The 16,867-nt window shown below is 42.1% G+C and overlaps 1 pseudogene; it reads left to right on the top strand.

Annotated features, from left to right (window-relative positions):
- The first annotated feature begins 13,317 nt into the window (after positions 1–13,317).
- Positions 13,318–13,434, top strand: LOC124712729 (annotated as a pseudogene).
- Positions 13,435–16,867: the final 3,433 nt, after the last annotated feature.

Here is a 16,867-nt window from a genome sequence, read left to right as displayed (position 1 = left end):
AATTCCCGGTTGTGTTTGGTGTTCAACAGTAAACTGTATTTTGGGATGTACATTATTAGTTTAGTGGCTAAGTTTTCTATTTCAGTTGTTGTTCCGTTTTGCACAGTATAAACGTGTCATCAACATAGCGTTTGTAATACATGACTTCGTCTTTTTCCATTCCATTATCTTTGAAGAATTTGTTTTCCAGGTCATTAATATAGATGTAAGCTAGTAGGCCAGCTTAACTACTGCCCATTGCTAAACCGTCTTTCTGAATATAGATTTTGTTATTAAACGAAAAGTAATTGTGAGAGAACACTAATTCAAGCAAATCCATCAGTTCATAGATTTCTATGGTACTTAGCTTTTTATGATGCAATAAGTTGTCTTTGATTATTTGGAGTGTTTCTGTTATAGGTTCCAAATCCAGAATGGATAAAAGTTTTAGTTGTTATTTGCTTGATCTGCAGAAGGGATCCTTATTGTTTTTCTGGTTTTGAAGAGAGTGTTACTGTTGGTGGTTTATTGTAGTTTCCTTAATGAAACAAGTTGGCAAAACGAGTTGGTTCTTGCTCCATAGATCTACACGATGGATTCAGGTCGGGGCACTGGGCAGGCTAGTCTATTTCCGCGTTGTAGTTGTCCACAAACCATTGCCTCACAGACAGGGATGATTGACATGCTGATACAATCAATCCTCGTTTCCGAAGTGTTCCTCTACTGTACTCAGAACGCAATGCTGTAATATGTGTTTATATTCTTCCGCATTTAGCGTTTTCTTAAGAGCAATAAGGGGACCACTCCTGAAGCACGAAGACACGTCCACAGTCTAACACCACGTCCCTGTACTTCTCCGCTAGTACTGCTCGAGGTACTAGGCAACGTACTTCAGGCATTCGCCAAACCCATACACTTCCATCGAATAGCCACGAAGTCCAGCGTGATTCACCACTCCAAATCACTCGCTTATAGCTATTCACAGTCCACTGGCGTAGCTCTTCATTCGACCTTGAGCATTGCTTAGCACTGACGACAGAAATGCGTGGCTTATGAAGAACTACTCGACCATTGTAGGCCATTACTTTTAACTCCCTTCGACAGTGATTGCGCTGGCTCGACTGCTGGTAGCGTTTGGAACTCACGAGTGATTCCGTCAGCCGATTTCGTGTGATTTTTTCAATCACCTGCTCGGCGGTCCCTGTCCATCAATACGTTAGGTCTGCCTGCCTTATTTGAGCTGCGGTTGTTCCTCCGCGTTTCTACTTAACAATAACTTCAACAACAGTCGACTTGGGCAACTTTAGAACGGTTGAAATGTCTCTGATGGCTTTGTTTGTCAAGTAACATAGAATGGCCACCCTCGTTCGAAATTACTGAGCTCTCCTAACCCACCTATACTCCTGTTACTGCTTCTCTGCCGACAACACAATACTCCCCGCCTTTTTTAAACTGGTGGATCCGCCTCTAGCAACATCTTGTAGTCAGTTCCTGATTACATAAGGGTGGCTAGATGTTTTTGGTCAGTAATTATATACACTATGTCATCAAAAGTATCCGGACACCCCCCAAAACATACGTTTTTCGTATTAGGTTCATTGTGCTGCCACCTATGCCAGGTACTCCATATCAGCGACCTCAGTAGTCATTAGATATAGTGAGAGAGCAGAATGGGGCGCTCCGCGGAACTCACGGACTTCCAACGTGGTCAGGTGATTGTCACTTGCGTCATACGTCTGTGCGCGAGATTTCCATACTCCTAAACATCCCTAGGTCCACTGTTTCCGATGTGATAGTGAAGTGGAAACGTGAAGGGACACGTACAGCACAAAAGCGTACAGGCCGACCTCGTCTGTTGACTGACAATGACCGCCAACAGTTGAAGAGGGTCGTAATGTGTAATACGGAGACATCTATCTAGACAATCACACAGTAATTCCAAACTGCATCGGGATCCACTGCAAGTACTATGACAGTTAGGTGGGAGGTGAGAAAACTTGGATTTCATGGTCAAGCGTCTGCTCATAAGCCACACATCACGCCAGTAAATGCCAAACGACGCCTCGCTTGGTGTAAGGAGCGTAATCATTGGACGATTGAACAGTGGAAAAACGTTGTGTGGAGTGACGAATCGCGTTACACATTGTGGCGTTCCGAAGGCAAGGTGTGGGTATGGCGAATGCCCGGTGAACGTCATCTGGCAGCGTATGTAGTGCCTACAGTAAAATACGGAGGCGATGGTGTTATTGTGTGGTGGTGTTTTGCTTGCACGCCTTGTTGTTTTGCGTGGCACTATCACAACACAGGCCTGCGGCGGGGTAGGGTTTGTCGTCGTTTCTCGTTTCTCGATCGTACACTCTCTCTCATTCATTGTCCACCTACCTCCGTACGGCTTCCTTAAGATGTCCCTTCACTCTACAATAGTAGATGCTCTCTAGGCCGTGTAAAGCAGCGTTGATGAAACCACGACCTAATACCTACCACACAGAGGCCGCGTAACTCAAGTTGCGAATCAATTCCTGTCAGGTTCATTTTAACAAATTTCGGGTGGTGGGTAAATGTAGTTTACCTGCAGTAAGCTTTCGGAAATTTTAGTGAAATGGTTTTTATTCTTAAGGTAGTACATAAATTTGCTCTCAAGTCCGAATTTACTATTTTTAACTGCTCTACTATTCCCATCTCACAGTCTGTACAAAATGTTCTCACACGAAAGAAACAGCAACAACATCAACCAGTCCAACCCGATTAATGTTCGATCTGACAGTTACTGACCCACTACTATAGCGAGTTGAAACTTCGGTCGTATTAGTAGTCTTCAAAATTAGAAGTGCTCGCCCAAATAATCCATAAAGTATACGGCATATGCCACGCGCTATTTCACTAAGACCGAAATATCACACGCTCATAACACATCAATTAATCAATCAAATTGTCCTCAAAATGTTCGTAACTTAAACTGTCTGAGTCACGACACTTCCTAACAGCAATGAACTCAACAGTTCTTCATTTTACAAGTTATTTTCTCGGCGACATTTAGCATGATGTTACACGTACGAAGGTTGGCTAGCGACTCTCTCGATTCCAGCCAACTCTATGCCTATCTAACTTTCTGCGTATGGGAACAGCTTAATTCTGAGTGGCTAATGGTTTGAATGACCAGTCAGAATGATCCTTCCAGTTTTCCCGCGCGGCAAAACTTGCCTGAGCCAATCACAAATCAGAAAATCATTTACGTCGTTCCAATGCCAATTTCTAATATAATATTTAATAAAGTAGACCGAAACGAAAAATTATATGAAAATTAGTTTACAATCTTATTTCACTTCCGACTTCTATTCTGGCAGCTCTCTTACAGAGGCAAACACGCATCGACATACGTCATCAGCTTCGTGGTTACAAAACTGTTTTCTCGTCCTAAAGATAAATTTAAGCCAGAATGAGATTTTCACTCTGCAGCGGAGTGTGCGCTGATATGAAACTTCCTGGCAGATTAAAACTCTGTGCCCGACCGAGACTCGAACTCGGGACCTTTGCCTTTCGCGGGCAAGTGCTCTACCATCTGAGCTACCGAAGCACGACTCACGCACGGTACTCACAGCTTTACTTCTTCAGTATCTCGTCTCCTACTTTCCAAACTTTACAGAAGCTCTCCTGCGAAACTTGCAGAACTAGCACGTGTGCCCGACCGAGACTCGAACTCGGGACCTTTGCCTTTCGCGGGCAAGTGCTCTACCATCTGAGCTACCGAAGCACGACTCAAGCCTGGCACTCACAGCTTTACTTCTGCCAGTATCTCATCTCCTACCTTCCAAACTTTACAGAAGCTCTCCTGCGCAACTTGCAGAACTAACACTTCTGAAAGATAGGATAATGCGGAGACATGGCTTAGCCACAGCCTGGGGGATGTTTCCAGAATGAGATTTTCACTCTGCAGCGGAGTGTGCGCTGATATGAAACTTCCTGGCAGAGAGCTTCTGTAAAGTTTGGAAGGTAGGAGACGAGATACTGGCAGAAGTAAAGCTGTGAGTACCGGGCGTGAGTCGTGCTTCGGTAGCTCGGATGGTAGAGCACTTGCCCGCGAAACTCGAAGGCCCCGAGTTCGAGTCTCGGTCGGGCACACAGTTTTAACCTGCCAGGAAGTTTCATAAATTTAAGCCTTTTGACTTAAAAGTTAAATTCATAAATTTATTAAGAGACAGTTGATTTCTCATCAAGCCATTCATTCCAACCACTAATTAAGAGACTATGGATTATGTTACCTTTGCACGGTCAAAATTTTGTATACCACTTGGAAGGAGGCGCGTGGGTAGGAGCAGGAGGAGGAAAAATACGTCGGTACTGCACGTAAGTAAAAGTGGTTTACTGGTGCATGAATATTTGCATAACTTTGTACGTAGGTGCGAAGCTGAAGCGAAGTGTCCCGGCCGTCTGCTCTTCTTTAGATGGGAGAATCTGTAGCGGAGCTCGTAGACCTCCACAGCACCGGCTAAAGAGCGCTGTCGTCGGTGTCTGTCGTAGTGCCAACTTAGCAAAGCGTACCTACGTTGTAGCATCTTAACTATCGATACTACACAAAATACCGCGGTTCATTGTCATACTTTTTACATTCAATAGCATTAAGGAATTAAGTTTTTTGTTGTATATCCCACAGACATTCTCTCATCCACTCTCATGCATTAACACAACAAAATAATAAGCAGATAATTTTTTACAATACGAAATGCAGAGTAATTAAAGTTTTGAAAAGAAAAATTCCAGTTAAGTGATTTTATGCACTGAGAACTCTGGTTATGGCTTTAGATGATAATTAATGACATACTGCTATTGTTCCTTACTGAGTTTTGAAACCTAAGTGTCTGTTTTTGGATATTTAATTAATTTTCTCAATCTCCGGAACTGTATGAGATAAAAATCTGAAATTTTGACAAGATTCTTTTCTTAATAGCAAAAGATGGTATACCAATTTTGAACAAAATCGCTTGATAATTACTATGGTTTATTTAGATTCGCTGAGAGTATGAATTTACGTTCCCACTAGATGGTATTGGAGACTAGTGATGGGCTAAACTGCGATTTTCCGATATCAGTGATTTCTGTGAATGCTACTTTTCAGTATCTGTTATTCTTAACTGTGATTTGTCGCAGTTAAGAGTCGCAGTTAAGGAACCTAGGTCGCGTATCCCTCCGCCACTGCTATTTCTGCTACTTCCGCGATTTCTGTGACTTCTGCTACTTCCGCGATTTCTGTGACTTCTGCTACTTCTGCGACTTCTGTGATTTCTGCTACTTCTGCGACTTCTGCGATTTCTGCTACTTCTGCGATTTCTGTGACTCCTGCGATTTCTGCGACTTACCACCGTATGAAAAAGTTACATCTGTCCACACAGAAAATTTCGTCTCAACAAACCTGTCATTGGTAAGTATGTTTTAAGTTTGTTCTTCCGTTGGCTTTAATTTTGTATTAAAGAAACAACTGTGAAAATATTAATAGTGTAATTAATATGTAAGTAGCCATACAGTAGCGTAATAGTTCGTGTTTATAAAATGAATTCTAACATATTGTTATGTTCACAGGTACGCGAACTACAGTTCAGTCACTCAGTAAAGTGATAACTCAAAATATCATTGTCAACAGATCCGGAGAAATTGCCACTGCGTCTTTAGACCGTTTTCGTCACACGAGAGGTTAGTTTCTATGTGTTTCGGTGGACTTAATTACTTCAGTGAGATCGTTCTTTCGAATGTGAAATATACCCCATTGAGTGGCTTTCATTAGAGCAAATTTTAGCAATCTGCTCTGTCAATTATATTGCTTGTAATTAGTGACAGCAAAAATTGTTTAATAATCCTTGTGATTTTGCAGACACAGTTCTGATTTTGGTTACTGGTTGCTGTACGTATCTATCTACATCAAGGCTGTTGAGAGAGACTCGTGAAGATTCAAGACAGCTCTTAGAAGAGTTTGCAGTTTAAAAGTGAAATAATTGTGAAATAAGTGTGTGAATGATTAAACTGTGTTTTATTGAAGTTCTTGTGCGATTTTAAAGGAATAATAAATGTCAAATACAGTGAGTGAATAATGAAAATCTCATTTTCCACATGTTTAAGCAGTCCTATACCCGTAATTTTCCGCCACTTATTTACTGGTAAACACTTGTTGGAGAGTCACATGCCGCCCCCCCCCCCCCCTTCTCCACAATCTTGGTGTGACACTGACCTGTAACATATCCCAAAGTCTACAATATGCATTTTGAGGCTGTTGATATGAAAGTGGGAAGTACAGATCTTCCAGTTAAATCAGGAATAGCTTAAGTGCATTACTTGAAAGTAACACAGGAAAAGCTTACTTATGTAGGTGGTAGTAGTGTCGGCAAAAAGTTCTTGTGTGTGAAGTTCGCATGTAGAACATCAGGTGTAAAACTTTTCTCCCGAGTCTTGAACTGTGTCGGAACAAAAGTTTTCATTTCTCTACACTTATACAGATGTCTGAGTTCTGCTGTGTTAACATTCCAAAGTCCTGTAGGCATGTGGAGTATTAACCAAAACTGTCATATTGGAAGCAGAATCAAACACATTTGTTACATTACTTGATATTTTCAGGAGAAAAAGGCAATGTTGCTTCTTATTAATATAATACATTCAGAGTCACAGCAGTATTTGACCCACCATAACTGATGCTGAATGTGCATGTCGTCACATAATATGAAGGGCTTTCTGGCCAACCCTCGTATGTATATATGAAGGGCTTACTTCAGTAGAGGTACAAGTCCATTACCTCCACTTCTCTGTCTATAATGCTTCTGAAATTAGTGATCCAAACAAACATAAATAAAGGTTCATCTCTAGCAAGAAGCCATATACTTGAATATTTCTGGTATCTCAACTGCAGATTTTTCAGCGCTCATTTAACTTTACGACTCTGTATCTCAAAATGAACAAAAATGGACTTGTACCACTATTGAAATAAGCCCTTCATATGCACACACAGCACATCGCTCTCGTGAGGCACAAGGCTCTCATAACGAAGTACGTACGTCGGTCAACAGATGACACTAGGAAAAGTATGTTAACTGCGCTTTTTAGTTGCTACTTGCGACTCTTAGTTGCGACTTGTCACGGAAATCGCAGTTAGACTCGATACCGTATCGCAGAGATGGACGTAGTACGAACTTTGGCCAACAGATGGCACTGTTAACTGCGCTTTTTAGTTGCTACTTGCGACTCTTAGTTGCGACTTGTCACGGAAATCGCAGTTGGACTCCATAGCGTACCGCAGAGATGGACGTAGTACGAACTTTGGCCAACAGATGGCACTGTTAACTGCGCTTTTTAGTTGCTACTTGCGACTCTTAGTTGCGACTTGTCACGGAAATCGCAGTTGGACTCCATAGCGTACCGCAGAGATGGACGTAGTACGAACTTTGGCCAACAGATGCCACTGTTAACCGCGCTTTTTAGTTGCTACTTGCGACTCTTAGTTGCGACTTGTCACTGAAATCGCAGATAGCAGTGCTAAATTCGACCAATAGATGGCTCACGTCTTTGAATGTGAAATACTACTTGCGACTGCTAACTGTGACTGAAATCGCAGTTAGATTCTGTAAAGTTGCTACTGTGATATCTGTGACTTCGCAGTCACTGTGTCACATGCCAACTGAATCGTTGCAAGCATCCGCCCATCAATGATGGCGGATGTTTTACTTTCAAGGAACCAGTAGAGTGTTCACACTGGCAATTTCGTTGTTCACTTAACTTTGTAATCACTGAGACAAAACCACAAATCTCGCAGTGCGTATAGTTTCACATATTAATTTTTTTTAAGCGGTATTAAAGAAGTATAGTTCTTCTAGAATCGACGCCCTGGTCATTCCGTGGACACTTGACAACAGCACTCAATCTACGCTGTAAGTCAACGCCCTTCAGCATGCGTGTCAGCCCTCAGTTGGAAACAGCGCGCACTGCTATTGTTTGCGCGCTTATTGCAATGGCGAGCACCAGAAGTAATTAAAAATGGAACCAACCTCCATGGCCGCCGGTATTTTAAATATTCTTCCGTTAATGAAACACGACAGACCAATATTAAATTTTAATTTCGCATTTCAAATAAAATTTCGGCATGTACTCGTGCGCCTGGCCGCACAGCCCATTAAAAACACCGCCGCTCGGCATTGAGCGAGTTCCTCGCGGAGCTACTGCTGACACTGCGGTCTCCACGTTTTAACTCACACTACATCTACACTCACGGATGAGCCAAAACACTGTGACCCTTCTGGTGGCATTGGGAGACGTGGCGCAGTAACGAAAGTATTTGAGCGGAGGAGAGACGGAAGGGGAATCACAGTTCTAGAGCCGGAGCGAACGCAGTCAGAGCGTATGTGTGGAGCCTCCTGCTTGACCTGTTGTTGTTGCCTTAAGCCGTCGTCGTTGACGAGACAGTTAAAGTTGACATGGACGCGGATGGGAAATCCGTAGTCACGAGGGAGCACACGCGACGAAGTGGTTAACGTGATTTTGGGCTCTCAGTCCTCTCCTGCGGCAGCTCTTGGCTTGTCTCGCAAAGTACACGGTTTGTTTGTTTAGGAAAATGGACGCGCGTACGATTCCATTAGCTCTTTTGGAATTCACATTTCCTCCATTATTCGTATGCTAGCCACGTTGTTCTGTCTCTAGTATACATAAATAAAAATATCAGTATAATGATTATAAAGAATCCGCCTCGACTGCAAATAGAAACCGGATGTTGACCTAGGTTTCGGTGGGGATAGCCACGCCTTCTTCGGAACACACTAAAACTACAAACTGCCTAAAGAGGCAGGGTCCAACATTAATACAGATCACCCAAAAGGGCAAAAGACTCACATAAAATGTAAAATAAACGGTACGTGTGTACCATGTCAATAGCTGTACTTAGCTCAAACGTCAGAAGCGTGCTTCCTCACCCCAGCCAACGTTGGGTCGGCCGCGGGCTCTCAGGTAAACTGAGGTGGCGCCGGCAGCTAGGCTGTGAGAATGTCAGAATGCATGCGCAAATTGAAAAATCGTCTTCTTCCATGTGACTGGCATAAAATTTGTTATGAAAGTGATCCGATGACCGGGTCAAAGGCGCAGGAAGTTAATGCGTGTGTATGTATAATGTCCTAGATCGATGACGAGTTTATAGAACTATAGAACGTGGATAGGCTGAAACTATATATGTGGGATAGCAAATTCCACTGCATGCAGGACAGACAAAATACCATCAGCTAGAAGCAGGCTGAAAATATGGGAGATGAATAACTCATTTTTCAATTACTTGGGGTCGGTGATAGTACACTCCTGGAAATTGAAATAAGAACACCGTGAATTCATTGTCCCAGGAAGGGGAAACTTTATTGACACATTCCTGGGGTCAGATACATCACATGATCACACTGACAGAACCACAGGCACATAGACACAGGCAACAGAGCATGCACAATGTCGGCACTAGTACAGTGTATATCCACCTTTCGCAGCAATGCAGGCTGCTATTCTCCCATGGAGACGATCGTAGAGATGCTGGATGTAGTCCTGTGGAACGGCTTGCCATGCCATTTCCACCTGGCGCCTCAGTTGGACCAGCGTTCGTGCTGGACGTGCAGACCGCGTGAGACGACGCTTCATCCAGTCCCAAACATGCTCAATGGGGGACAGATCCGGAGATCTTGCTGGCCAGGGTAGTTGACTTACACCTTCTAGAGCACGTTGGGTGGCACGGGATACATGCGGACGTGCATTGTCCTGTTGGAACAGCAAGTTCCCTTGCCGGTCTAGGAATGGTAGAACGATGGGTTCAATGACGGTTTGGATGTACCGTGCACTATTCAGTGTCCCCTCGACGATCACCAGTGGTGTACGGCCAGTGTAGGAGATCGCTCCCCACACCATGATGCCGGGTGTTGGCCCTGTGTGCTTCGGTCGTATGCAGTCCTGATTGTGGCGCTCACCTGCAAGGCGCCAAACACGCATACGACCATCATTGGCACCAAGGCAGAAGCGACTCTCATCGCTGAAGACGACACGTCTCCTTTCGTCCCTCCATTCACGCCTGTCGCGACACCACTGGAGGCGGGCTGCACGATGTTGGGGCGTGAGCGGAAGACGGCCTAACGGTGTGCGGGACCGCAGCCCAGCTTCATGGAGACGGTTGCGAATGGTCCTCGCCGATACCCCAGGAGCAACAGTGTCCCTAATTTGCTGGGAAGTGGCGGTGCGGTCCCCTACGGCACTGCGTAGGATCCTACGGTCTTGGCGTGCATCCGTGCGTCGCTGCCGTCCGGTCCCAGGTCGACGGGCACGTGCACCTTCCGCCGACCACTGGCGACAACATCGATGTACTGTGGAGACCTCACGCCCCACGTGTTGAGCAATTCGGCGGTATGTCCACCCGGCCTCCCGCATGCCCACTATACGCCCTCGCTCAAAGTCCGTCAACTGCACATACGGTTCACGTCCACGCTGTCGCGGCATGCTACCAGTGTTAAAGACTGCGATGGAGCTCCGTATGCCACGGCAAACTGGCTGACACTGACGGCGGCGGTGCACAAATGCTGCGCAGCTAGCGCCATTCGACGGCCAACACCGCGGTTCCTGGTGTGTCCGCTGTGCCATGCGTGTGATCATTGCTTGTACAGCCCTCTCGCAGTGTCCGGAGCAAGTATGGTGGGTCTGACACACCGGTGTCAATGTGTTCTTTTTTCTATTTCCAGGAGTGTATTTGGTGAGTACGCTTGGATAAGTGTGTAAAGTTACTATATTAAATTCTAAGCGCTATTGGCCAGAAAATGGTCAAATTAGCATGACAGGCTTAATGTAATTGCGTGGAAGGACGTACAACGTCGCCTTCATCGCCCTTAATATCTAATGACCGACAGAGGTCGTTTTGAATAGTGCTATCGGATATGTACCAAAACAGTGTAAGAAGAACCTAAAGCTAAACTAGTTTCTTAAAATCACGTACATGAGGTACTGAACCATGAAACGTAATCAAGTGAGTCTGTGAACGCTTATAGCGTGGAACCCAACGTTGGCTGGGGTGAGGAAGCACGCTTCTGACGTTTGAGCTAAGTACAGCTATTGACATGGTACACACGTACCGTTTATTTTACATTTTATGTGAGTCTTTTGCCCTTTTGGGTGATCTGTATTAATGTTGGACCCTGCCTCTTTAGGCAGTTTGTAGTTTTAGTGTGTTCCGAAGAAGGCGTGGTTATCCGCGCGGAAACCTAGGTCAAAATCCGGTTTCTATTTGCAATCGAGGCAGATTCTTTATGATCATTAAATTACTCACGATTGCTGACAAGCTGCAATAAAGTTCTCAGAAACATCAGTATCCATGAACATGTAATAAGACAAAAAGGAAAGATTTTTATTCAGTCAGTTAGGACACCTTTATATTTAAGAATTCAGCCTGCATATGTTTGTGCTCGCAGAACTCGAAAAGTAGTCGATCTACTGAGTTGAAATTTTGACAGAGTATTGCTTTCAGATACGCGGATTTTTATGTACCTATTTTTCATATATATAAGTAAACATTTAAAGTATAAAGCGGAAACGTTAGTGTCAAATTTTTCTTCTAAAGTGTTAACGAAAATATCAGCTAATGTACCTGCTAGACATGAGCCCAGTGCTACCCCATCTGTTTGGAGATAAATTTTCTTCTGAAATGAGAAACGATTGTAGGAAGTGTTTAACTGTAGAAGTTCTATTATCCCACAAATTTCTCCTTGACTGATTGTCTTATACTTGAGAAAGTTGTTTTTAAAGATTTTTTTAGTTTCTGTTACTGGAATGTTTGTTTACATGTTAGATATATCGAGTGTTAAGAATATTCCACTTTCTGGTATTTTTACAATTTTAATTTTATTAACAATATCGTAACAACTATTTGTAGTGTATTCTTTCTCGTATATGTAATGTTGCTTAAGGACTATGTTGAGCTTTTTACTGACACCATGTGCTGGGCTATTAACTATGTGAACAATTAGACAAATCAGGATTTCTTCTTTATGTATTTGGGCTGGGCACGCGATGATGGTGTTGGATTCATTATAATGGAGTCTTTTATATCTTTTTCTGTGCACATGAAGGCACATCTTTTTCGTACTTTCTTTAGTTGTGCATTCAGTTTATTACTTGGATCCTGGTCGATAATTTTGTTATTATTTTAGTCGAAAAATTCTAATACTTTCCTGTTTTAATCTTCTTCTGACATAATCTTTAATGTATTTCCTTTATTTGATTTTACACTAATTGCATTATTTTCTTGAAGCTTGTTATTTATCTGACGTATAATACTATTGTCTTTTCCTTTTGTATTTGTCCTACTTTATCGTTTTATTTATGTTTGTATTATTTTTGCAATTTTGACAAGTAATGTGGTTTTGCTCATGAGATGGACACTGTGTCATATCAAGCATTACTTTAGTGTTTGCAATAATATTTTGAATCCTACTGTTTCTGAGGCGTGGTTGTATGTTAATTCTCAGGCCTTTGTTTAGTACGTTCATTTCTGAGGGACTCAGTGTAATGTTGGTCAGATTTTCAACCTTCTAGAAGAATTTTAAGTTACTCTGCATGTGATATTTCTTTTCACTGAATGAATTTAAATCTTTTTGTTGTATATGCCTATGTATCTTCTTTTTACGTCTTAGTCGAATATTTGAACTCTTATACCTTCTAAATTTATCAGTTGGTGACCAAATGTGATTTGTTTGTAAGGGTGATAGGACACTAGCAAGATCTAAATGAGCTACATATAGTTTATCATTTAAATTATTATTACATTTAAATTTATCATGTAGACTTACCAATGAAAAAAGAAAAAATTGAGAAAGAACTAAATCTTCTCCGATGTTCAGCGATAAGCAGTGGTTATCCTAAAAACTTAGTAGACATATTACTCAAAAAGAAAACCAATCAAACACATGCCAATCCCATAGGTGAAATAACTTAAGCTGGAGACAAAAACGAACCACAGAAAAAAATAAAGTTCTTGTATGGCCATATCTAGGTATTATTTCCGACAAAATTACTCGATATTTCAAGGACACAAAATTATACGCTAGTTACAGAACCATTAGCAATCTACAACGGTTATTGAGATACATACCACGTAAATCAGAACCGTTTTCGCAATTAGGAACCTAAGAATTAACTGTGAAGAATGCCCAAAATTTTATATTGGACAAACAGGAAGGAAAGTTAGTACACGATCTAAAGAACACACGTCAGTAAGCGACAATAACCAATCCACATTTGCTGCACACTTAAAAGACATAACCATAAAATACCTAATATACATGGATCACTTCAAATATTGGCAACGGCCTTGCCGCAGTGGATGCACCGGTTCCCGTGAGATCACCGAAGTTAAGCGCTGTCGGGCGTGGCCGGCACTTGGATGGGTGACCATCCAGTCGCCATGCGCTGTTGCCATTTGTCGGGGTGCACTCAGCCTCGTGATGCCAATTGAGGAGCTACTCGACCGAATAGTAGCGGCTCCGGTCAAAGAAAACCATCATAACGACCGGGAGAGCGGTGTGCTGACTACACGCCCCTCCTATCCGCATCCTCAATTGAGGATGATACTGCGGTCGGATGGTCCCGATGGGCCACTTGAGGCCTGAAGACGGAGTGCTGCTGCTACTTCAAATATTAAATAAGTTACAGAAAGGAAAAATCATGGATTAATGCAAGAAATTGAAATTTACTTCCATCTGAAATATTAGTCAGACAGAGTTTTAAATGAACAAAAAGACCTGAGAAGTGGGAAATTCCTGGACAACTTTCTACCAGTTCTAGGGCGAAGCAGTACAGAACCATAGAATGTAAAATTATCGCTACACTCATTAATAAATATGACTATAATGCGAAACATTACGCAAGCATAAAGCAGTTTTTACTCGACTCTCGTGGTTCTCAGTACTGTTTCATTAGAGTGCTGTGATGGGTTTAATATATAAGATCTTTGTACAAACTATTCGAAAATGACCTGCTCCCACAATAAAAGAACAAAAATTTACAACCGGTCGTTGTGGCCGGGGGGTTCTAGGCGCTTCAGTCCGGAACCACGCTGCTGCTACGGTCGTAGGTTCGAATCCTGCCTCGGACATGGATGGGTGTGATGTCCTTAGGTTAGTTAGGTTTAAGTAGTTCTAAGTCTAGGGGATTGATGACCTCTGATGTTAAGTCCCAGAGTGCTTAGAGTCATTTGAACCATTTGAACAATTTGCAAATTATTTTAAAGAAATTACGTACAGTCATATTTACATCAATGATGAACGATAATTAAATATGACTGAGAACCAAAGCATATGCAGATTAAGTAGGAAATTTCTATAAAATAATTATAATCTTCCTAGTGTTAAACACGTTAAAACATGGGCCTTATATATAAGAGCTTGCAACAACTGATCGAAAGTAACGTGCACCTAAAATAGCTGAACATCTTGGATTTATTTTATGAGCATAACATAGTGTCATAGGAACAACGACCTACATGACATAATTTATTACTAAAAATCATCCATGACGTAAGTTGTAATACGCCTAGTATATCTACAGATATGACTTGTTCCTACATCAAAATCACAAATGTCACTAATGTATCGCCGGCCGGAGTGGCCGAGCGGTTCTAGGCGCTACAGTCTGGAACTGCGTGACCGCTACGGTCGCAGGATCGAAACCTGCCTCGGGCATGGACATGTGTGACGTCCTTAGCTTTCAGTAGTTCTAAGTTCTAGGGGACTGATGACCTCAGAAGTTAAGTCCCATAGTGCTCAGAGCCATTTGCACCATTTGAACTAATGCATGATACTTCCGTCTTAGATGCCTGAAAAACAATCGTACATGAAATAAAGTGAATAGCAGCTGAAGGCATCAAGAAATCTTTCAATAAATTCATCGCAGCTGCGGACCCTATCGCACTGAAAATAAGTGAAGTATTGGAGGAGGCAACTAGGAATAATGAGCAAATACCGTTAAATTGAATTCGACCAACTCGTGACCCAGAGAAACGATCACAGGGAGAAGTAGGGCTACGCTTCAAATGTAGATTTTTTGGGATGCAGTGAGGGGAAAAGACATGAAAGAGGATCGTGCTTGGAGAGCAGCAAGTGTCAGATAGAATATCCAAGTGTACCTGTATCAGAAATTAAGAGTAGCAGTTGAAGATGCACCGATGGTAATTACTTTGGGCACTGGAGCATAGGTAAATGTCTTACCAGGAACGTTATTCAAGTGGACTTAGCAGACAAATGACATGCCAGTATTGTCAGTTCAGAACTGAAAAGAATATTAGGGCTGTTGGCACACAGTCACAGAGTATCCAAGTAAAGACAGAATTAAACTTATAGATAGGAAATGCAGCAATGAAATGCATGTGAAGAGTTTGCAGGCCAAATGTATTTTGGGAGTAGAATAGATCTATGAGAAGGACACAAAAGTAGATCTCTCAAGGGGGAAAGTGACAATCCAGATCAATGGAGCTATAACTTCAATATATCTCCTAAGAAAACCTGGTAAACATTGGAAATATTGCTGAGGTGGAAAGGTATATGCAGTACATGGAAGAACGTGACAAATCTGCAAATATCAAGGAAATTGTATAAGAGTAACAAACTTTACGTATACAAATACAACAAAAATTGTCTGTGTTTGAGCACCTAACTGTCAGACAGAAACAATAATTAAACGATTTTTTCTCAGAATAGTCCCATGTTTTTGAGGAAAGACCAGGAAAAATAAAGGTATATACCCGTCATTTAGATGTTTTCCCCACAAACAATTTTGTCAAAGCTTCTATTCAGTGTTGTTGCACCAACGACCATCAGTCACTCATTCAAAGAATGTTAAAACGTTACATAATTGAGACTTGTCCCAATCCATATTTTAGCCTGTGCTTATGTGTACCCAAACCTGAAAGCAAGGTAAGATTACTTGTGATGTGAGGGTCATAAATAAAATAGCTGTACCCATGAGAACACATACAGAGCATACAGGCGAACTAATATAAAAGCTTCATGTAGTTTGTTACCTAACACACATCAAACTCTGAGCCTCATACTGGCAGGTGAAACTGGATGAGGAATCACTGACATTTGGAATAAATATTAGTGTTGGGATATTTATTTCAGCTTTGAACTCTGTCCAAGGGCCCGAATTTGAAAGTAAACCTATTCTCTTTGTAGATGACTTACTGATAGCTACACTTTCACTAGACGAGTATCTGGAAATTTTATTGAGAGTGCCTGCAATGTTTAAAGATGTAGTTATTACAGCTAATTTGCATAAATCTAATTTTGCACTCAAGAATACTAATTTATAAGACACCTGAGAGATGCAAAGGGTATTTTATCAGATTCAGAAAGGAAAAGAGCTGTGAAGAATTTTCCAATAACAAGAACACAGAAACAGTCGAAAGGATTGCAAGGGTTGGCCTCGTTTTTCAGGTGGTTTGTACCCCATCAATTACTGAATGCAGAGCCATTATTGAATCTATTAAGGAAAAATGTTACAAGGCAATGGACGTCAGAATTTCAGTCTGCTTTTGAAGCAATTAAAATGCCCTGGTGGAAGCTAAGATTTTACTCCATTTGGACATGTCACTGGAATTTGGTTTCCAACAGATTCATCAGATATCGGTTGAGGCATGTGCTTATTTCAAATAAGGCCACTTGATGGAAAACTCACATTCTCTCCTACTGCGTTTGCGAGCCAGAATCGGTCAGATTGTGAAAGCTCATACACGACAACTGAATGGGAAACCCTGGCAGCTGTCTGGGCAGTCAGCAAGAATCGCTACTACCTGTGTGTAGCAAGGCCGAAATTGTACAATCGTACATGAAATAAAGAGAACAACCAGGCATCA

Source organism: Schistocerca piceifrons, chromosome 8 (genome assembly GCF_021461385.2).
Source record: "Schistocerca piceifrons isolate TAMUIC-IGC-003096 chromosome 8, iqSchPice1.1, whole genome shotgun sequence".
Lineage (NCBI taxonomy): Eukaryota > Metazoa > Arthropoda > Insecta > Orthoptera > Acrididae > Schistocerca > Schistocerca piceifrons.
Note: the sequence above shows the minus strand (reverse complement) of the source record. Positions and strands in the feature narration are given on the sequence as shown.